The sequence below is a fragment of the Lepus europaeus genome, chromosome 13, assembly GCF_033115175.1.
Source record: "Lepus europaeus isolate LE1 chromosome 13, mLepTim1.pri, whole genome shotgun sequence".
In the NCBI taxonomy this organism is placed as follows: Eukaryota; Metazoa; Chordata; class Mammalia; order Lagomorpha; family Leporidae; genus Lepus; species Lepus europaeus.
In genome coordinates this window covers 48465234-48489276 of record NC_084839.1, presented here as the reverse complement: position 1 = coordinate 48489276, position 24043 = coordinate 48465234, and the positions used below count along the sequence as shown (strand labels likewise).

At 36.7% G+C, this 24043-nt stretch overlaps 1 long non-coding RNA gene across 1 annotated transcript in view; it reads left to right on the top strand.

Moving 5' to 3' along the window:
• The window catches only part of LOC133772179 (uncharacterized), a 486159-nt gene extending 463905 nt beyond the window's left edge, over positions 1-22254 (top strand). The window contains exon 4 of the long non-coding RNA XR_009867760.1: positions 22045-22254. This is a non-coding gene — a long non-coding RNA (uncharacterized LOC133772179). The remainder of the gene's footprint in view (positions 1-22044) is intronic.
• Positions 22255-24043: the final 1789 nt, after the last annotated feature.

The following is a 24043-nucleotide window of genomic DNA, read 5'->3' as shown; positions in this document are numbered from 1 at the left end:
CCAATGGAGCAACTTCAATCTATAATTCCATATTGAAGGCTTTTTGCCATTTTATAAAACTTCTAACACACAACTTAAGGATGTGTGAGTTAGAGTGCGAACTATACATAAATGGTTAAATTCTTCATATACCAATGCTAAACTTGGCAGTAAATAATTTACTGCCGAAGAATAATCAATACAGTGTTATCAGAGCATAAAGCATATCAAAATAAATGAAGGTTATATCTAAACATTTTAGTTCAAATAGATGTTTGATTTATATTTAGAAAAGATTTTATAAATTATGTACTCATTCTCAATGAGTTGACTGGATTAAATTTCACTGCATCTTTATGGCATTGATGCAATAATCTTTTATCCTGGTCTCAAAGAAATAGAAGTTTGGTCAGAGTAGGTCAATATTTGGTTAGAAGTTACGACAAATTTCCTTATACAATTGAAATTATAATTCTAAGAACATGACTTGGTGTTTCTCCCATATCTATATCAAATATAATCTTATCTAAAAGATACACTATGAATACTTTTTCTTTATGATACAATTAGTGCAAGATTTACTTCATTTTTTTCATCTATTTATTTCATGTTTATCTTTACTGTCATACCAACCAAGTACTATGTAGTTTGTATTTTAGTATCAAGTAAAATTGATTAAAATCCTTTGCTGTATTTAAAAGCCAATCTCTGAGGATGAATGCAGGAAAGTATCAGTATACAAAGTTGACACACCTACCAGTTGCATTATATTATGCTAATAATGAAGGATTTCTAAAGAAAATTAAGAAAATATTTCAATTTACATTAGCATCAAAAAGAATGAAATACTTAGAAATCAACAATGTAAGTGTAAAGTGTGTATGATGAAAATACAAAACACTCCTCATCTTTAAAAAAGTAAAGATGAGGGGCTGGCGCCGCGGCTCAATAGGCTAATCCTCCGCCTGTGGCACCGGCACGCCGGGTTCTAGTCCCAGTCGGGGTGCCGGATTCTGTCCCGGTTGCCCCTCTTCCAGGCCAGCTCTCTGCTGTGGCCAGGGAGTGCAGTGGAGGATGGCCCAAGTGCTTGGGCCCTGCACCCCATGGGAGACCAGGAGAAGCACCTGGCTCCTGCCTTCGGATCAGCGCAGTACGCTGGCCGTGGCGGCCATTGGAGGGTGAACCAATGGCAAAGGAAGACCTTTCTCTCTATCTCTCTCTCTCTCTGTCCATTCTGCCTGTCAAAAAAAAAAAAAAGTAAAGATGATATAATAAATGGAAAACCAGATCATATTCATGGAATGGAAGACAATAGTGTTAAGATGCCAGTACCACCCAAAATTATTATTCAATACATTATCTCCCAAAGTACCAATGATGTCATTTGTAGAAACAAAATGAGTACTGAAATTCAAATGAAGTCTCAGAGGAGCTTGAATAGCCAAAGTAATCTTGAAAAAGAAATACAAAGCTATATGACTCAATTCCTGATTTCACAACTTATTACAAAGGTACAGTAATCAAACAGTGTGATACTAGCATAAAGACAGACATATGGATCACTGGATCACAACAGGGAGCCCAGAAATAAAGCCTTATACATATGGCCAAGTGGTTTTCATCAAGGGTGCCCAGACCATTCAATGGGGAAAGTCTATTCAAGAAATGTTAATGGGAAAACAGGACATCCACATGCTAAAGAAGAGTGTGTGGTTTAATAGCCTTTTAGCCTTGTCTCTGAGAAGAAAAGCTGTGGTCAAAGTAGTACTGTATTTGGTAGGAAATAATGACATTTTCCTATAAAATTTGATATTCACATGCAAAATAATGAAGTCTAATGCTTACATAACACCATAAAAATTAATTCAAAATAGATCAAAGATGTGAATTTTATACCTAGAGTTATAAAAATTTTTGAAGAAAATACAGGACAAAGATTCATGATCAAGCAATAATTTCCTGGATATGATACCAAAGGCACAGGCAACAAAAGAAAAAAATAGCAAATAGATTATAGGGAAATTTTAAATTTTAAAAATCTTTGCATTAAATGACTAACAACACAGCAAAAAGTAACCCACAAAAATAAAATATTTGCCACTTATATGTTTGATTGGAATTAATATTTGAAATATTATGGAGACAAAAAAAAACTTGATAAAAATGGGCAAAGGAGTTTAATAGCCATTTCTCCACAGAAGATATACAAAGTCAAGAAAAGATGAAGTTAGAAAAGTAGATTTTAGGGGCTGGCACTGTGGCACAGCGGGTTAACACCCTGGTTAACCTGCATCCCATACGGGTGCAGGTTCAAGACCTGGCTGCTCCTCTTCCCATCCAGCTCTCTGCTATAGCCTGGGAAAGCAGTAGAGGACGGCCCAAGTCCTTGGGCCCCTGCACCCACGTGGGAGTCCTGGAGGAAGCTCTTGGCTCCTGGCTTCAGATCAGTCCAGCTCCGGCAGTTGCGGCCAATTGGAGAGTGAACCATAGATGGAACACCTCTGTTTGTCTCTGTCTCTCTCTCTCTCTGTCTCTCTCTCTCTCTGCCAAGGAGCAGGGTGAGAGAGGCAAAGTGGGTGTTGGTGGATGGAAAATTATTAAGAGGAAACATCATGAATAAGAGGTTTTTGGGATAACAACTTGATGAGATATTGCTGGAACCAAGCCCTTAAAAAATGTCCAAGGTGCAGGATAAGAAATGTGGTCATATTTCTAGGATGGTCAGATATCAAGAATAGAAGATTTTCCCTAAACTCTCTAGTAGGTCTCTCATGAAAACTGTGCTAAATAGGCAGACCACAGGGCTTAGAATAGAGCTCATGGCCTGGACCTACTCAGAAAAAGAGGGCTCAGTATCCTGACTCAAGTTTTTGTCAAAGAATAGGGTCTTTGCCACAACTAATCGGAAACCAATCTCTCCCTCTTCCTCTCCCCCTTTCTCTCCACCTCCCCAACGTGTGTGTTTGTGTGTGTGTGTGCGTGTTTGTGTGTGTGTATGCTCTATGTCTTCCATTTGCCTGATTTTGATAAATGATAAAATGTATACTCAGAAAAATACAAAAACTTCCATACAATGTCACACAAAGTCTTCAATGAAATTAATTTTACTTCATTATAATTCAAATGAAAATATTTCAACAAATGATTTACTGAAGGATGAAGATTTAAAGGGATAAATCAATGATGTTAAGAGGCCTAGGGATCAAAATGTGTTGAAAATAATTGCCAGGGCCGGCCCCGTGTGTATAGCGGGTAAAGCTGCTGCCTGCAGAGCCGGCATCTCATACGGGTGCCAGTTTGAGTTCCGGCTGCTCCACTTTCGAATCATCTCTCTGCTATGGTCTGGGAAAGCAGTAGAGGATGCCTCTGGTCCTTGGGCCCTGAGCCTGTGTAGGAGACCCAGAGGAAGCTCCTGGCTCTTGGCTCCTGGCTTCTGATCAGCCCAGCCCTGGCCATTGAGGCCACTTGGGGAGTGAACCATTAGATGGGAGACCTTTCTCTCTCTCTGCCTCTGCCTGTCTGTAATTCTGCCTCTGAAATAAACAAATAAATCTTTAAAAAAAAAAAAGAATTGCCAGCCCTTGGACTTAACAAAGCGTAAGAAACATGCCATGAATATGGAACTCACTGGGAGACAGAGCCATGGAGACAGTGCTTCCTTGTGATCTGTAGTCGCAAGGAAATGGCGCCATGGTTAGAGATGGATATTGTTTCTTCAGGTGCAAGTGTCGACCTTCTCAATGAGGATTTTGTTAAGTTCTACATACTGGAGCTTGCTGAAACAAGCAAAGATGAATGAAGCTGGGAAGAAAGTTAGGGAACATCTTAATATATAATATAATTAAAGCGACCGTAACAATAATGTGAAAGGAGTCAGCCTGTTCTCCGAGAAGACGTTGGGACAAGTTCCAAATGGTTTCTCAAGATTATGCTAAACATGTCATGGTGGTTCCACATTGTATATGACAGACTGAACAAAAAAAAGTATAAGATATCCAGATAAATTTTAATTTTAGATAAACAAAATATTTTCTTAATCTAAGTATGAACTTTGTAAAATTTAGCATATACATACATACATATATATATATATATATAAAATAAGGAATTTCTTGTATACCTGAAATTCCAATTTAATTAGGTAACCTCTATTTTATCTATGAACCCTCTACCATGCTCATTAACATGCTGTTTTTTAGTGTTTCTTTCTTTTCTGTCTCACTTTTTCCATAGTTTAATTTATGTGTCCTGGGCTCATCTCACAAAGAAATGGACACTCGAATCATCATTTTAAAATAGGTGTTGGAAACATTTTTCTATTTTTTTTTTTTGACAGGCAGAGTGGACAGTGAGAGAGAGAGATAGAGAGAAAGGTCTTCCTTTTGCCGTTGGTTCACCCTCCAATGGCCGCCGCGGTAGGCACGCTGCGGCCGGCGCACCGCGCTGATCCGATGGCAGGAGCCAGGTGCTGATCCTGGTCTCCCATGGGGTGCAGGGCCCAAGCACTTGGGCCATCCTCCACTGCACTCCCTGGCCACAGCAGAGAGCTGGCCTGGAAGAGGGGCAACCGGGACAGGATCAGTGCCCCGACCGGGACTAGAACCCGGTGTGCCGGCGCCACAAGGCGGAGGAGGAAACATTTTTCAATACATGAAAGTAACTGATATAGCAAATGAAGAAAAAGAAAATTTAGGGAGAAAAGATTACAGTAAGGTTTAGAGGATGAAAAGAACAGTTTAAAACTAAATTTATTTAATAACTGTTTTCCATATGAAATGGAAGACAAAATAGCAAAGATCAAGTCTGCAATATGCTAGTGCTGCTATGTGATTAGTTACAGAGTGAGAATTCTATGACTGTAAAGACTATTTTGCCTGAAACTTTTTGGCAGCATTTAATCTAATTTTAACAATTAGATTAGGGCAAGACAAAATATTTGGATATTTAAAGGCCAACAAAAGGAGTAGAGTTTCGACTTCTTCTATAAGAAAATCAATCCCAAAAGAGGGATAAAAATGGCAATTGATGGCAGAACATGCAATCTTACAAACCTCCTGTGAGAATTCAAAAGCCATGTGTTGATTTAATAGTATAAAAGGCTTAGGGGGAAAGCAATGTATTCCTGTACTTCCAGACACTCAGTATCACGAATCCTTTGATACTGCTAACAAACACTATATAGCATTTTTGACAGAATAAGAGAATACAACAATAAAGAGGAAGAATGGTGGTAATATAAATATTGGTAATATTATCTGTTTTTAGAAATGATTCTTATTCTGTTATTAGAACACATCAGTGAAAGAAGCACTGTGAGTGAATAAGAAAGATAATCACTACTGCTCAAGTAGCCAAGGTATATAAAAATCTTCATTTAACCAAGTCTTAATTGGACATGCTAATAGAGAACCTGTAGAATTATTGAAGTAGAGAGCAGTGATAAAATTCCAATAGCTCAAACTCCTTGGAGTACAAGAGGATATTGGATTCTTTGATGAAAGAAATGATGTATACAGGTGCATCGATACCTTCAAATTCATGATATAATAGACCTGTCTGGCCAGTAAATCAACAACTGATGGTCTTGCAGACCCACAAGGCAATCCCTAATCACATCACTCTCAGTCACTATGGGAGATGAAATTTAGCAAAGGCAGAGGAAGATCGTACAAGCTACTTTATTTCACTAGCATATTCTTTTCCATTCATTTTCAGAAGTCATTCAACAATAATTCGTTTTACCTAAAAGAAGGAATGACACATCTGCAGTACTTCCCCCAGCCATGTTAATGCTCTTGCTTATGGTAATAATTTAATAAAAATTCAATTGACTATAAATCACCACCAGAGCTAAAACAAAATATACTGGCAATTTAATATTTCTAAAAACACAATATCTGAAGAAAATTATACTGATTTTAATTTTAAAAAGTTATTTGCATGGCAGAGGAAGAGACAGATCTAGAAAGAGTTCCTATCCAGTGGTTCCCTTCCCAAAAGTTACAGTCAGACCTGGGCCATGACCTAACACAGGAGCCAGGAATGCCATCTATGTCTTCTACTTGGGTGGCAGAAATCCAATTATTGAATCATCACTGTTGTCTCCTAGTATCTACATTGGCAGGAAACTGGAATAAGGAGGTAAAATCAGGATTCAAACTCAGGTAGACTAACAGGCCCAAATGCCCACCTTAAAAAGAACATTCTTAATTAAACAAAGTGTTGTGAAACATGATGAGTTGGCTGATAAGTCAGTTAAAATATTGAATAAAAATGTGTTTTATAATTTTATACGATTATGGGCATTGACTATAGAAATTTATATTGTTTGGGCTTCTGACATTCTCTAAAAGAAGAGTAGCATTTATGATAATGATACTCAAAAACTGACTAGTGTGTCTGCTTACTATTTACCTTATAAATGATGATTATCTCTTCTTCACTATTTTTCAGATCTGTGATCTTGGGCAAGTTATTCTCCTCTTTGGTTTGAGGTAGCTAATAAATAGACCACCAAGAAAACACACATACAGACACATGCACACATACACAAAACCAACTGAATATGTAAGAGTGAAACTGATATCTTTTATTGCTTATATTCCATAGCAATACTCCTGTGGAACAATGGTCTTTCTACTTTTTAATTGTTGAACACTACACATAGTGGAGTATTCAGCCGGTGATTATAAAGTAAATTCAAAGTATGTTACTGCAAAAATTAAAAGATAGAAAAGGAGCATGGAGGCAGGGAGAGAGCAGTATGTCATTAAAACACATGAAATCTGTTCTTTACACTAAAAAAGAAAATACAACAAGAAAACTGTAAAAATGTGTCAGTTGCCCAATCTTATCAAAATTCCTGTAATATGAATAATGGTTGGTTGCACTTTAAAAATACTTTGTTAATTCAGCTCTCACTCATGTAATGCCCAATGTATGCTATATATACTAGGAACATAGCTTTGAAGTAACTTGTAAAGGTTCATACTCTTTTTTGGATCTCACAACAAGAAGAAGAAAAAAATCCGTATATAAACCCGTATCTCAGTTTCAAACCATCAAATACTTATGAGGATTGTAAGAAAGAATGTGACAAGCTGTTTTAAATGTCATGAATTCATTTTATTTACTCAGTTGAAGTACTGTTATTAACGAGCTTCTATGTTTCAGAAGGAGAACTATAGACGTCGACCAAAGAGTTAAGTTTCTGCTGTGAATTTACACTCTAGTAGAAAATACAAATATTAAACATTTCTTAAAAAATAACTTGTGACAAATTGTTATTTGTCCTCCACTGCTTATTCCACCTTTCTTTCTTGCCTTTGAGTTAGTCTGGTGTGTGGCCAACATGCTAGACTACATTTGTTAGCCTCTTGCTCAACTAAGTGTGACCAAATATTTACATTTGGACAAAAAAATAGAATTATTGCCTACAGCTTCCAGTATTAAACTCTGTTTCCATCTTTTTTTCCTTCCTCCTACTTGTTAATATATTGCTGAAAAATGAAACTGTCTTGAACTCAAAGATTAACAGCCATATGATGAAGATTGCACAGTATCTCTTCCAAACTAACATCATACTTTGGACTGTTAATGGAAAGAGAAAAAAATTCTACCTTATTTAAGCTATTGTGTTATTGGGTCAACTTTTCATTATTATTTTTCATAGCAGCTTACCCTATATTATAATTAAAAATATATAACTTTTAACTGTATTGTTATGAAGAACACAGTGCTTAAGAGAAAAATAACAAGCAGCACCTATTAAGATTAGGTAGTTTCTGAGAGCCGCTCTGAGAAACTAAGCTGAAGCTAACCTCTGAATCACAGGAAGTAGCGGATTATGAGGATGGATATGTGTAGCTCATGCAGCAGAAAAGGGTAGGGAGGTTTAGCAATCCCTAGAGTCCAATCTGTAACCAAGAGCATGAGCTTTTGGCAAAAGAGCAACTCTAGAACATGAGCAGAGAATTTCAAAGTCTATTAACTTGAACTTGTTTTTCAGAGAATGTTCGAGAAAAGCTTATATTGCAACATTGTACTCAGAGAGCCCAAAGATTATCACAAACAAGGAAAGCTCCGAGAAGTCAGAACAAGTTATATTTCTGAACATTCAGTGAATAAAGGTATATATTATAAGCAGGAACGGCACTCCCACTCTCCCTTTTGCTAAAAACTGGTCACTTTATTAACACTCTCCACAAACGCTCTAGCAAACTGCTTTTCAGGTAGGCAGTTTCTTCAGGGAACTTACCACTGTCTCTTTATTGTTTCCAGTAAATAAAGGTAAATAAAGCCTTCCCCTGAACAACTTTTTCATGAGCTGATTATTTGGTGACACCCCAACCAAATGGACACCTTATGTCTGCTAATAGCTAAGTCTGACAAATAATGTACCAGGTAGGCCAGGGATATCTCAAAACATTGGAATTTACTCAAAGGTAAGCAAAAGAATGGCATTTTATTTCTGTTATATAGCTTTTTTTTCTTTCTTTTTTTTTTTTTTTTTTTTTTTTTTTTTACAGGCAGAGTGGACAATGAGAGAGAGAGAGACAGAGAGAAAGGTCTTCCTTTGCCGTTGGTTCACCCTCCAATGGCTGCCGCAGCTGGCGCACCATGCTGATCTGAAGCCAGGAGCCAGGTGCTTCTCCTGGTCTCCCATGCGGGTACAGGGCCCAAGCACTTGGGTCATCCTCCACTGCCTTCCCAGGACACAGCAGAGAGCTGGCCTGGAAGAGGAGCAACTAGGACAGAATCCAGCGCCCCAACCGGGACTAGAACCCGGAGTACTGGCGCCGCAGGTGGAGGATTAGCCTGTTAAGCCACAGCGCCGGCCTGTTATATAGCTTTTGAGCTATGGAATGTACATGGCATGGAACCCAAGTGGAAGTAAGAACTGTTAGAAGTATTTTCAGTGAGAAATCATGGTACTTTCCCCCACTACAGGCTTCATAGCAGATTATATGTGAAAATTTCACATTTGGAAGACTTGAATTTTGTAAAATACTGCAATCACCCCCAAAAATTTCTTACATGCCTGATATGTCCTAAAGTGCTACAAACACTTCCATTCAATAATACATGATTTCTTTTAGGGACTTACCTGGAATTACCAATATTATTCTATAAAATTGCTGTTGTCAGTGACATTAATTAAGTTTCTGATATTCCCTTTCCTAAATGGAATCATTCTTCAAAGCTTCAGGCACTGTTTCTATTAAACTACCCCTGTAGATGATCACCATTGTGCTCTAAGAGCATGCATGAATAGCAGTTCACATAGAGCTCCATCTTTCACTTCAGAGGATGTAACATCTGATAATAAAGGGGTAAAATGTTGATTCTGAAGTTATGTTCTTGTTTTCCTTGCCCCCGCAATCCAAATCACAAAGCAAAAAGCATTCTAAAAAATATGTCCAATGATTTCAGAGTAATATTATATTCCATTTAAAATTCTTCCTAAAATTTGTATTTATGCCCACAAAGAGCTCCATGGATGATAATACTTTATTCAGTTTAATATTAGCTTCTGTGATTTTGATTCTAAAGATGTCCCATTTTCCCTCACTGCAAACATTGTCTGAGGAATGCAGACCGTCCGGTTTACAGTATCACAGTCAAACTGAGGGTATTCCCTGTAGCTCACCAATCTAATTAACACGGTCAGTCGGCTGGGCCAATGATCACACTAGCAAGTCAATTGTTACAATCATTTCAAGTATTTTTAGATTAATGTCTTTAATAACACAGGAAACAGTGATGCTGATCTTTAGGGAAAGATAATAAAGAATCGTGACTGAAGAAGAATAGTCCTGTCAGTTTCCATCTGCAGTGTATATACAAGCAATTTAACCTAGAGTGTGAGCCTTTGGCTTCCTAATAACAAGACTAAGCAGAAATTTTGCTCAGACTTCCTCAGGGAATAATATGGCTGCTATTAATGAAGTTATCTTTATAAATACTTTTCTAATATTTGAACCTCTTGTATGTTACAAATTTAAATGGATACTGAGCAATACTATTTCAATCCATATTGATCTCAAGGTTTAGTATTTTGGAGATGATTTCATCATTTAATTTTAGCTATATGATGCATGGTTATTATATCTAGACTGCCTGAAATAGGTTAGATGAGTAAGTGAGAATTGTTAGGGAAACGATCAATGGGCTAGAATGCAAGTTTTGAGACATCACATGCAGAATGTAAGCCTGAATTTGCATGGGGTACAAAACCTATATGGAGAATTATAATTGAATGTTGTTGGAATTTGACTATTTTCTCCCTCTTTCAATCAAACCCATTATGTAATTTTGGAAAAGTATCACTTTCTGTAGTGCAAGAGAAGGTCAGTTCCTATCTTGGCCAGACTATCGTGATATAGTTTAGAAGTCCAGAATCTTGACTCTTACAGAGGTGGGCAATCTTAAGAGACTTAAAGAGAATCTTAAGACTTAAGAGAAAAAACTGTCAACCCAGAATACTGTACCAGCAAAGCTCCAGTTTATGAATGAAGATGAAATAAAGACCTTCCATAACAAACAGAAATTGAAAGAATGTGTCAGTAGTAATCCAGCTTTACAAAAGATACTTAAGGATGTGCTACACACAGCAAAACAGAAACATGGTCATCACTACCTAAGACGGTGAAGGCAGAAAATTTCCCAGTAAAAGTACAAAGGAAATCCAAAGTAAACAATAAGAACATTTATGGGAAAATGGCAGGGTCAATCATTACTTATCAATAGTCACCTTGAATGTAAATGCCCTCATCTCTCCAGTTAAAAGGCACAGACTGGCTGAGTGGATTCAAAAAGAAAACCCATCTATTGGTTGCCGTAAGAAACAGATCTCATCAAGAAAAAATACTCAGACTGAAAGTGAAAGGATGGAAAAAGATATTCCATGCTAAAAAAGAGCTGGTGTAGCCATCCTAATATCAGACAAAATAGACTTTAACACATAAACATTTAAAAGAGACAAAAATGGGTGTTATGTAATGATTATGGACTAAATTACATAGAGAGATCTAACTATTATAAATGTATATGTGGCCAGCTCTGTGGCAAAGCATGAGGCAATTGTCTGCAATGCCAATATCATATGTGGGTGCCGGTTTGAGTCCTGGCTGCTCCACTTCAGATCCAGCCCTCTGCTGTGGCCTGGGAGAGCAGTAGAAGTTGGCCCAGGTACTTGGGCCCCTGCACCTATGTGGGAAGATCTGGAGGAGGCTCCTGGCTCCTGGATTCAGATCAGCTCAGCTCTGGCCATTGCAAGAGTTGGAGAGTGAATTAGCAGATGGAGGACCTCTCTCTCTCTCTGTGGCTCTGACTTTCAAATAAATAAATAAATCTTAAAAAATATAAAGGTATATGTACCTAATTACAGAGCACCTGGCTACTTAAAAGAAATGTTAAGTGATCTAATGGAAGACATAGACACCACTTTCAGAAAGAAAGATCAACCAGACAGAAAATTAGCAGGGAAACAACAGTTAATCAACACTACAGACCAAATGGACCTAATAAATGTCTATAGAACTTCCCATCCTACAGTCACAGAATATTGTTAACATTCTTAACATCAGTACATGGAATTTTCTCTAGAATTGACCACATGCTAGGCCATAAAGCCAGTCTCAATAAATTAAAAAAAAAATGAAATTATACCATGCATCTTCTCTGACAACAATGGAATGAAGTTGGAAATCAACAACTCAGGGATATCTAGAACATATGCAAACACATGGAGACTGAACAGCATGCTCCAGAATGAGTGGTGGGTCAATGAAGAAATCAAGAGAAATCAAAAAATTTCTGGAAATAAATGAAGATGACAATACAACATATCAAATTTTATGGAATACTGGAAAAGCAGTGTCAAGAGGAAGGTTTATAGCAATTGATGCCTACATCAAGAAATTGCAGAAGCACCATATAAATGAGCTATCAGTGCATCTCAAAGGACCTAGAAAAACAGCAGCAAACCAAATCCAAATCTATGAGGAAAAAAAAATAATTAAAATTAGAGAATTCAACTGGAATCAAATTGAATTGAATTGAAGCCAAGAAAAATCTATACAAAATATCACCAAAATGAAGGGCTATTTTTTTTTTTAGAAAAAGAAACAAAATTGATACACCATTGGTCCAACTTACCAAAAAAAAAAAAAGGAAAAGAGAAGACCTAAGTCAATAAAATTAGAGATGAAAAAGGAAATATAACATATAACATCACATAAATAAAAAGAATCATCAGAAATTACTACAAAGAACTATATGCCAACAAACTGAGAAACCTAGAAGAACCAAATTCCTGGACACATACTACCTAAACTGAGCCGTGAAGACACAAAACCTGACCAGACCAATGACCAAGACAAAAATTGGATCAGTAATAAAAATCCACCTAGCAAAGAAAAGCCCAGGACTGGATGACTTCACAGCTGAATTCTACCAGACATTTAAAGAACGAACTCCAATTCTTCTCAAGCTATTAAAAACAATTGAAAGGGAGGGAACATTCCCAAATTCTTTCTACAAAGCCAGAATCACCTTAAATCCCAAGTCAGAAAGAGATACAACAGAGAAAGAGAAACTCAGACCAGTTTCCCTGAAAGACATAGGCACAGAGATGCTCAAAAAAATACTAGCATTCAAATCTATCAACACATCAGAAAGATCATCCAGCCGGACCATGTGGGATTTATTCCTGGTATGCCAAGATGGCTCAACGTTAACAAATCAATGTGATAAATTACATTGAAAAATTGAAGAACAAAAACCATATGATTATCTCATTAGATGCAGAGGTAACATTTGCAAAAATACAACACCCATTCATGATGAAAGCTCTAAGCATGCTGGGTATAGAAGGAACATTCCTCAACACAATGAAAGCAATTTATGACAAGCCCACAGTCAACATCCTATTGAATGGGGAAAAGTTGGAAGCATTTCCACAAAGATCTGGAACCAGACAAGGATGCCCACTCTCACGACTGCTATTCAACATAATCCTGAAAGTTTTAGCCAGAGCCATTAGGCAAGAAAAAGAAATCAAAGGGATACAAATTGGGAAGGAAGAAAGCAAACTATCCCTATTTCAGATGACATGATTCTATATCTAGTCCAAAAGACTCTACTAGGAGACTATTGGAACTAGAAGGGTTTGGTAAAGGGGCAGCATATAAAATCAACACACAAAAATCAACAGCCTTTGTAAACACGAGAATGCCACGGCTGAGAAAGAATTTCTAAAATGAATCTTATTCTTAATAGCTACAAAAAAAGTGAATACCTCAGAATAAAATTAACTATGTCAAAATCTCTACAATGAGAATTATAAAATATTAAAGAAAGAAATAAAAGAAGATACAAAAAAATGGAAAAATATTCATGTTTCTGGATTGGAAGAATCAACATCAACAAAATGTCCATATTACCAGAAGCAATTTACAGATTCAATATGTTACCAATCAAAATACCAACTATACTCTTCTTATATATAGAAAAACTGATGCTGAAATTCATATGGAAAAACAAGAAACCCCAAATAGCTAAAGCAATCTTATACAACAAAAACAAAACTGGAGACATCACAATACCAGATTTCAACACATACCACAGAGAAAACTGGTACTGGTACAAAAACAGATGGATGGACCAATGGACAGAATAGAAATGCCAGAAATTAATCTATGTATCTTTGACAACCAACTTATCTTTGACAACAGAGCTAAAATCAATCCCTGGAGCAAAGGCAGTCTCTTGAGCAACTGGTGCTGGGAAAACTGTACCACCACATGCAGAAGTATGAAGCAAGACCTCTAACTTATACCTTATACAAATATCCTCTCAAAATGGATTAAAAACCTAAGTCTACAACCCAATACCATCAAATTATTAGGAAACATTGGAGAAACCCTGCAAGATAAGCAAAGAGTTCTTGGAAAAGCCCCCAGAGGCACAGGCATCAATGCCAAAATTGACAAATGGGATTATATCAAATGGAGAAGCTTCTGTACTCAAAAGAAGCACTCAGCAAAGTGACAAGGCCACTGACAGAATGGAAGAAATTATTTGCAAACTATTCAATTGGCAAAGGATTAATAAACAGAATATTTAAAGAGATCAAGAAATTCAACAGCAACAAAACAAACAACCCAGTTAAGAAATGGGCAAGGGGCTTAAACAGATATTTTTCAAAAGTGGAAATCCTAAAAAGAAGAAATCCAAATGGCCAACAGACACATGAAAAAATGCTCAGATTCACTATCCATCAAGGAAATGCAAATCAAAACCACAATAAGGTTTCACCTCACCCTCATTGAAATGGCTTTCATACAGAAATAAACAAACAACGAATGCCCATAAGAATGTGGGATAAAAGGTTCCCTAATCTGTTGGTGGAAATGTAAACTGGTGCAGCCACTGTGGAAAACAGTATGAAGATAGATCAGAAATCTGAATATAGAACTACTATATGACCAAGTCATCCCACTCCTGGGTATTTACTTAAGGGAAAGGAAATCAGCATATGAAAGAGTTGTCTGTACCCCCATATTTACTACAGCTCAAGTCACAATAGCTAAGATATGCAACCAACCCAAATGCCTGTCAACTAACTAGGCTAATACTCCGCCTGCAATGCCAGCACCCCGGGTTCTAGTCCAGGTTGGGACGCCAGATTCTGTCCACGTTGCTCCTCTTCCAGTCCAGCTCTCTGCTGTGGCCTGGGAAGGCAGTGGAGGATGGCCCAAGTGCTTGGGCCCTGTACCTGCATGGTAGACCAGGGGGAAGCACCTGGCTCCTGGATTTGGATCGGCACAGCGCGCTGGCCATAGCAGCCATTGGGGAGGGGGGTGAACCAACAGAAGGAAAACCTTTCTCTCTGTCTCTCTCTCTCTCTCTCTCTCACTGTCTAACTCTGCCTGGCAAAAAAAAAAAAAAAAAAAGAAATTATGGGATATGTACATCATGGAATAATCCACAGTGGTTAAAAAAAAAAACAAAGAAAATCCAGTTGTTTGCAACAAAATGGATGAAACTGAAAAATATACTGAAATAAGCTAGTCCAAAAATGACAAATACCATATGTTCTCTCTGACCTGTGATAATAGAACACCTAAAGGGTAACCTATAGAAGTAAAATTGACATTTTCAGAAGCAATGACTTTTAACAGCCCTTAACTTGAATGCTGAAGAACATTTTTCCCATACTATTTGTTGAATCTTTACTTAGTATAGAGTTAATCATGTCTGTATAAACTTACTTGAAAATAGATCTTAGTAAAAAATAAGAATGGGAATAGGAAAAGGAGGAGCAAGAGTGGTGGGAGAGTTGGTGGGAGATTGGTACAGAGAGAAGAATCGCCATGTTCCTAAAGCTGTAGTTATGAAATCTGTGAAGTTTATATTCCTTAAACAAAAGGTCTCTGGGGAAAAAAAAACAATAGCTATATCTAAAATCTAGAATTTACATATTTTCATTTTCTATGCCACAAACTTTTGTGTCATTCATATTTTAATAAAGTAAATAATTAAGACTTTTTCATATTTTATAAATGAAAGGAAATTCAGATATCTAGAAATGTGTTTTTCACACCATGTCATTAGTATCTTGTGTTTTTACCATGACTATTACTGTCATTAACTAAGATTATTAAGAATAAATTTGTCAATTAGGATGATGATGGTTGCTGATAGGATAACCTGGGATCTGATGAAAACTCATCCTTTACTCACTTGATTTTTGATATTAAATAATCTAGTTTTATTTATTTTATTGAGGGATTGATTTTTATTAAATATGGGATCCTATTTTAGGGCCTAAGCATGCCATTTTTAAAAAAAGATTTATTTATTTGAAAGGCACAGTGTTAGCGATAGAGGGAGAGAAAGAGCAATCTTCCATCCCATGGCTCACCCCCTCAAATGCCTACAATAGCTATGGCTAGGCCAGGCCAAAGCCAGGAGCTTGGAACTCCATTTAGATGTCCAACATGGGAAGCAGGAACCCAAATATTTGGGCCATGACCTGTTGTGGTGGCTTAAGTGCTTCGTCAGAACACCTGCCCCTGGTCTAGAGCCTCCTTACTTTTTTCATTTATTGCATTTTGAACATACCTTCCCTTGAGTAAAAATATTTCTGTTCAATGAAGAAGAACTATAGTTTATTTGCCCATCATTTGCCAATGGATTTTCAGTTATAATCAACACTTCATAAACCCATACAAGATTGTTAAAAACATGCTTGATACATTTGTGCAAACTTAAAGAATAAAATTCCCCTAAGTACATTAGAAAGTCAAGTGGGGAGCCTGTGCTCTGGTGTAGCAGGTAAAGTCGCTTCCTGCAGTGCAGGCAACCCATGTGGGTGCTGATTCAAATCCCAGCAGCTTCACTTCGAATTCAGCTCTCTGCTATGGCCTGGGAAAGCAGAAGAAGATGACCCAAGTCCTTGGGCCTCTGCACCCACATGGGAACCCCGAAGAAGCACCTGGCTCCTAGCTTTGGATCAACACAGCTCTGGCCATTGCAGCCAATTGGGGAGTGAACCAGCAGATGGAAGACCTCTCTCTCTGCCTCTCCTTCTCTCTCGTTTAACTCTGACTTTCAAATAAATAAATAAATAAATCTTAAAAAAAAGAAATTCAAATGATAATCACATAGAAAAAAATTAATAAATTCTGTATTCAATTTTTCCTGATATTGTTTTGTTTGTTTTATTTGCAAAGGAGGGAGGGGCAAAAGGAGGGAAATAAAGAGGGAAAAAGAAAGCTCCCATCCACTAGTTCACTACTTATATGCCTACAATGAACTCAATCCAAGTCTTCCACCTTGTCTGCAGGGATCCAGCTACTTGAACTGTCAGTGCTGATTCCCAGGATTTGCATGGTAAGAACCTGTAGTCAGGAGTCAGTGTTAGACACTTAACAGAGGTACCCAGTTGTGTGGTGTGGGCGTTAACTGTTGGACTCAATGTTTGTCCCATACTCCAATTGTTAAAATATCTAATTGTTCAAATCTTCACCAGCAACTCAAAATGAAAATTTCATTATATAGATTTATAGTAATGTCTGATTTTATAAGAATTTTATATTAATGAAAAAGTAAACAGTTTTCCCTCATAGCTAATCCTTAATAAATAGATACAAGATTCTTTTTTCTTATTGGAACCATCTTTAATTGATCTAAGGTTCCCAGACATTATTTTCAGAAAAAAAAAATGCACAGGCTGTCTGTTCCCAACATTCTTAATAATGTCACACTAATGAATGTCAGTATAAACAGTCTCTACAGAATTTTATAGATGAAATATATATTTGTGTTTCAACCTCTACGTTGTTATTTCAGGATGTTTCCATTTAAAATAATGAAGTTCTGAATAGTAAGACTACAGGACAAACAAGACAGTATAAAGAGGTTGTCTGTAATTATGTTACATTTGATTTCATGCATCAAACTCTTTTATAACTTAAATCAAAATTGGCAAGTATTTAAATACCATGATGAGGTACTTATTTTTTTTACTTAAATATATATAAATTAACATATGTAACCCAGTTTGCTGGTTTGATTATCAAGAACATAGTCTACATTTTAAAAGAGTAAAATCTGTCACTACATATTGAATTGGGTGAGAAGAGTGTTCAGAAGTTTCAAAGTAAAATTACAATAAGCTACTTTATTATTTATAAACAATAATTCATATGTTTATAGTATATATAAACATAGATTACATATTTACTTCCTCAAAGTAAATCTAAACTCTTTCTCTATGTCAGGAATCAAAAATATTCTGTTTTCTCCAACTGTAACAAGAATAGCAAACATGGAAAGATTTTATTTTTAGTCAATCAGTGGAGAAAATAAATCATTAATGATTTGAATAGGTTTCAAAAACTGGAGGGAATCACTTTCTCACAACACTATTGACATAATTCATTTTAAAAACATAATATGATTTAAATGTATAATTCTATCTTAAATGTACAAACAAAAATGGCCATTTAGGAAAATATAGTAATTTTTGCTTTTTAAAAAATACATGTAATGAATTGTCACATGGTAATTCCACAAAACAATTTTTATGTATCACTTATTTTTTTTTAAAAACCTCATACATAAGAAATAGAGAATATATAAACAAACACCAATTCACTACAAATGATCCAAAGTTATTTTGCCATGTTTGAGGTTTATATTTTTATGGCAACAATACTGCCATTTCAGCAGCTGATCCTGGCTTCTTTCTTTTTTTCTTTCTTTCTTTTTTTTATTTATCAGGTAGAGATATAGACAGTGAGAGAGAGAGAGAGAGGTCTTTCTTCCGCTGGATCACTCCCCAAATGGCCGCTACGGCTAACACTGTGCTGATCCGAAGCCAGGAGCCAGGTGCCTCTTCCTGGTCTCCCACGCGGGTGCAGGGCCCCAAGCACTTGGGCCATCCTCCACTGCCCTCCCGGGACACAGCAAAGAGCTGGCCTGGAAGAGGGGCAACCGGGACTAGAACCCGGTGCCCACATGGGATGCCGGCGCTGCAGGCGGAGGATTAACCAAGTGAGCCACGGTGCTGGCCCCTTTTCTTTTTCTAAAGATTTATTTATTTGAAAGAGTTACAGAGAGAAGGAGAAACAGAGACAAATCTTCTAACTGCTGGTTCATTCCCCAAATGGCCTCAGTGGCCAAAGTTGGGCCAGATCAGAAGCAAGAGCCAGAGGCTTCTTCCAGGTCTCTCCTATCAGTGCAGGAGCACAAGTATTTGAGCCATCTTTTGCTCTTTTCCTAGGCATATTAGCAAGGAATTAGATTGGAAATGGAATAGCCAGGACTCAAACCTGCACCCATATGGGATGCTAGCATTGCATGCGATAGCTTTACTGACTATGCCACAATGTCAGCCCCCTGGTTTATGTCTTTCTAGGAGTTAAATCATCCTTCAGATGTAAAAAATAACTTCCTCAATCCATTATTATATTTTTATTTCCTATGTGTATACTCATAAATAATTTTAGTATTATTTTATTTGATAAACTTTATATAAAAGGGATTATTTTATATGTATTTGGTGATTTTATTTAACTCAATATTTTTCATGTTGATATTTTTAGCTTTAATTTATATATTTCAACACTGTGTATTTTTCATTGAATATGTGTACTAAAATCATTGATCCCCCTTACATGGATTGTTTTCATTATTAGGAGCAATTATATAATGAAGATCTGGTAGTAATTTCTTGTGTGCATTGTAGATGTTATTCTGGTTATATTTTTTTAAAAATTTCAAGGTTGTGGTAAATATGTACATATTTACTCTTCTGGATTTGCTGCTCAACTCCCCAAATTGGTTGTATCAAATTCTACTGCTGCCACCAGTAAAGAAAATTCACTTTTACCATTGTCTCCGTTAATATGTAGGGTGGGGTATTTTTAATTTGTTTTCAATTGACTAATTTAAATAAATTATCAATATGATTTAATTACCTTCTCATTATTAGGATTAAAGTATTCTGAAAATTCCAGATAGCTTTTTCCTAGTGTGACTGTCTACTATTGTATCAACAAAAAGATAAAAGACTAACCTTTAGTTACAGACCTGGTAAATACATTTATCACATATAAATATTTACAATTATGTTTGAGTCATTTGCTTATGGATTCAAACTGCCATCAAATATTGTATTGGAAGATATATTTACTGATTCAAAACTGCACAATTTATTATTTCTTTAACATATTTAATTATACTTCTGTGGTTTATCTAATATCTGTATAGATTTGTTTACACAATCTCTTCTTTTGATATTTCCATCTCATGCCATATTATATTCTTTAAGTTTACTATTAAATTATAATCTAAATATGTGTAGGAAAGCTATTCTCCTTATTCTTCAAATTCTTTTTTTCTTCGTTCTTTATCTTTCAATATGAATTTTTAGATATTTTATAAAATTCATAATTCATCCCACTGGTAAACATAGTTAGCCATTTTGTTGTTTGTCATTCATCATTTGAATAATATTTTGTTTATTCTCTATATAGATTTTTTTTTTTTTTGACAGGCAGAGTGGACAGTGAGAGAGAGAGACAGAGAGAAAGGTCTTCCTTTTGCCGTTGGTTCACCCTCCAATGGCCGCCGCGGTAGGCGCGCTGCGGCCGGCGCACCGCGCTGATCCGATGGCAGGAGCCAGGTGCTTCTCCTGGTCTCCCATGGGGTGCAGGGCCCAAGCACTTGGGCCATCCTCCACTGCACTCCCTGGCCACAGCAGAGAGCTGGCCTGGAAGAGGAGCAACCGGGACAGGATCGGTGCCCCGACCGGGACTAGAACCCGGTGTGCCGGCGCCGCAAGGCGGAGGATTAGCCTATTGCGCCGCGGCGCCGGCCCTAGATTTTAACATATATGATTCATTATTTTAAAATTTACTTATTTATGTGAGAAAGAGAGATGGCTTCCATCTGCTTGTTCACTCCCCAAATGCCCTCAGGAGCTGGGGCTGGGTTTCTTCAAAGCTGGCAGCTGGGTACTCAATGCAGCTCTGACATGTGGCTGGCAGGGACACATCTGGTTGAGCATTACTGCTTCTTCCCAGGGTCTGCATTGGCAGGAAGCTGGATTCAGCAACCATAATAGGTATTAAAACAAAGCTAATGTAGCACATGAGTATCTAAAATACATCTTAGCTGAGAAGTGGAGAGACAGAGAGACAGAAAGTATATCCCTTCCATAGGTTCACTCCAAAATCCACACAATTAACAGGGTTGGGCCAGGCTAAAGCTGGGAGCTGGGAACCCGATCAAGGTCTCCCTCATGGGTGGTAGGGACAAAATTACTTGGCCCATCACCATTACCTCCCAGAGCTGCAACAGCCAGAAACTGGAGTCAGGAACAGAGCCAGGACTCAAACCCAGGCACTGTGATATGGGATGCTAGGCATCTTAACTGCTAGGCAAAACATCCATCCCCATAGGTAATTTATATGTTTTTAGAATTATGAATGAAATATTCTCTGTAGATTTGTAATTATTATTCTGGTTTATAATTTCTAGCATACAGGAAATGCATGATGCTTTACCAAAATTATATATTCAATGGTCTAGCACATGTCTATTAATTTTAACCGATTGCTTTATATTCTTTTACATTTGATATAGACAATTTCTGTTAGTGATAATTTCTGTTAGTCTTCACACTTTTCTTTCTTTTATGGTGATCCAGATCTTTCACATTGTGGTCAGCATTTCACTGCATGGTAAATAAAAAAGTTTAAACTTAAATTTGATGACATTCATAGCAAAGTATCTAATATTTCACTAATAATATGTATGTCACAGGCTGAAAAAATCTGTTACTTAAGAAACATGGTTATTTTGTTCTAATTTTTTAAAAGATGTATTTTATGTATTTGAAAGGTAGAGTTACAGAGAAGGAGGAAAAGACAGAGAAAGAAAGATCAATGTCCATCCACTGGTTCACTCCTGAGATAAGACAGCCACAGTGGCTGGGGCAGGGTCAGACCAAAGCCAGGAGCTTCTTCCAGGTCTCCCCCATGGGTACAGGGGCCCAAACACCTGGGCCATCTTCTATTGCCTTCCCAGTTGCATCAGCAAGAAATTGGGTTGAAAGTGAACAGCTGGGACTTGAATCGGTGCCCACTTGGGATGTTGCTAATGCAGGCAGTGGTTTAACCCTCTATGCCAAAACACTTTAACAACACCCCTTTGTTCTAACTTTTAACATAACAGATAATAACTAATATGAAATGCATCTTTGTACCTATTGTAATGATTATAGGTTTCTCTTTCTTCTGTGGGTGATGAATTATATTAATAAATATACTTACTTTAAATATATTCGCTTGCCTGTAAAAATTTCTGATCAAATATACTTTATATATTGCATTATTTTGCTTACTATTATTATTATTTACCTTATAATTATTATATTCTATTATTATATTCTATTATTATTTACCTTATAATAATTATTATTATTTACCTTATACTTTTTGCCACTACTTACATTAGAGGGATTGAGCTTTGATTTTCTTCTGTTTCTAGCCTTGTTAGATTCTGCAGTTAAGAAAATGCCGGGGTTCAAGTCTTGGCTCTGCTCATGATTTCAGTTTCCTGATTATGTGAACTCTGAAATGGACAAGGTGATAGTTAATGCAATTGGGTTCCTGCCACTCATGGGAGAAGACCAGATTGACTTCCCAGGTCGTGAGTTACCATGGCCCAAATCTGCTTGTTGACGACATCTGGAGAGTGAACCAGCAAATGGGAAACCTATCTGTCAGCCTCTCTGCCTCTTCGTATTTCAAATGAATAAAATTGATAAACTCCTTAGAATGATATGAGATTATTTCTTTTTCAATTGTCTGGAATCACTTACATAAATTAGAAACTAAAGTATTTTTGATCTTTGGTCAAACTTGACTGAAATTCTTTGAAACTGGTGGTTTTGTTTTGTGTGGGTTTTTAAAACATTTCATTTCCTTGTTGAATGTGTTTATTTAACTTTTAATTTCTTCTTGAGATGATTTTGAACAATATGTTTCTGGTAAGTAATTTTTTCATCTATGTTCAACTTCTAATCTCTGCTTTACAATGATACATGTTCTCCTTTTCATTTTAATACTGAATACCTTCTCGATGTGTTTCCTTTATCAATCAAAGATCAATTACTTTGGAGTCTTTAGTTTTTGGTCTGTCTTCATTGTTTTATTTTCTCTTTTCATTAAGTTATATCTTTTAGCTTAATCTCTATTTTTTATAAATTGCATATCATGACATTTGTTTTTACATCAATATCTATTTCAATGTTAATTTATTATCCTTTCTATTATACATTTTTAAGGTCAGAAAATCATCTAAGTGTTTCTTAGTAAAAACCAATAAGTCTATATGAAATACATTTTTGTCATCAATTCTAAATATTTTATACATTCCATTATAATTTCATCTCTGACACATCAAATATTTAGTAATCTTTTCTAGGTTTTCCTGTGTTGTAGGCAATGCTTGCCTAAAAAGTATTCTTTTAGAAAGTTAATTGTATTCTCAATTTTCTCACATTCTGTTCCATATAGAGGAAGCACCTCATACTTACTACATAGTGATAAGGTATAACCTATTATTCCTTCTTCTTATTCAGATAAAATAGCTTCCCCTTGAGATACAAATACCAATTAAACTAGGATTTCAAGGAAGAATACTTGTGATGTGCTAAAATGTTCTCAAAACCATGACAAATTCACACTTAAAGAACTTTTAGTTTTCTAGTCAATTATCAACAGATTTCATTTTTAATTATTAAATTCACATTTATACACTGAATGAAAAGAGCATAAATAGAATACCAGTAACCATGTTTGTTTATTTATTTAACTATTTTCTCAAATATATAGAGGCATAGGGCCGGCGCCGTGGCTCAACAGGCTAATCCTCCGCCTTGCGGCGCCGGCACACCAGGTTCTAGTCCCGGTCAGGGCACCGATCCTGTCCCGGTTGCCCCTCTTCCAGGCCAGCTCTCTGCTGTGGCCAGGGAGTGCAGTGGAGGATGGCCCAAGTGCTTGGGCTCTGCACCCCATGGGAGACCAGGAGAAGCACCTGGCTCCTGCCCTCGGATCAGCGCGGTGCGCCGGCCGCAGCGCGCCTACCGCGGCGGCCATTGGAGGGTGAACCAACGGCAAAAGGAAGACCTTTCTCTCTGTCTCTCTCTCACTGTCCACTCTGCCTGTCAAAAATAAAAATATATATATATAGAGAGAGAGAGAGGCATAGAAAAGCTGACCTCAATTATTTATTGTGCATAATGATGGAATTTATAATGGTGTATCACACATACTAAGCCATAAATATTATTTAAACAAAAATTATATAGTTGTGAAATATTTACATCTTCTATAAAATGGTATCGTAAATCTGCATTTATTTTCTTTTGAAAAAGTTTAACATAATAACAAAATGAATATTCAATTCAAGAAGAATTTTTAGAGAAAAATAGAGTCTTTGCTTTTAGTTTATAGAAATTAGGATTCAAGCCGGCGCCGCGGCT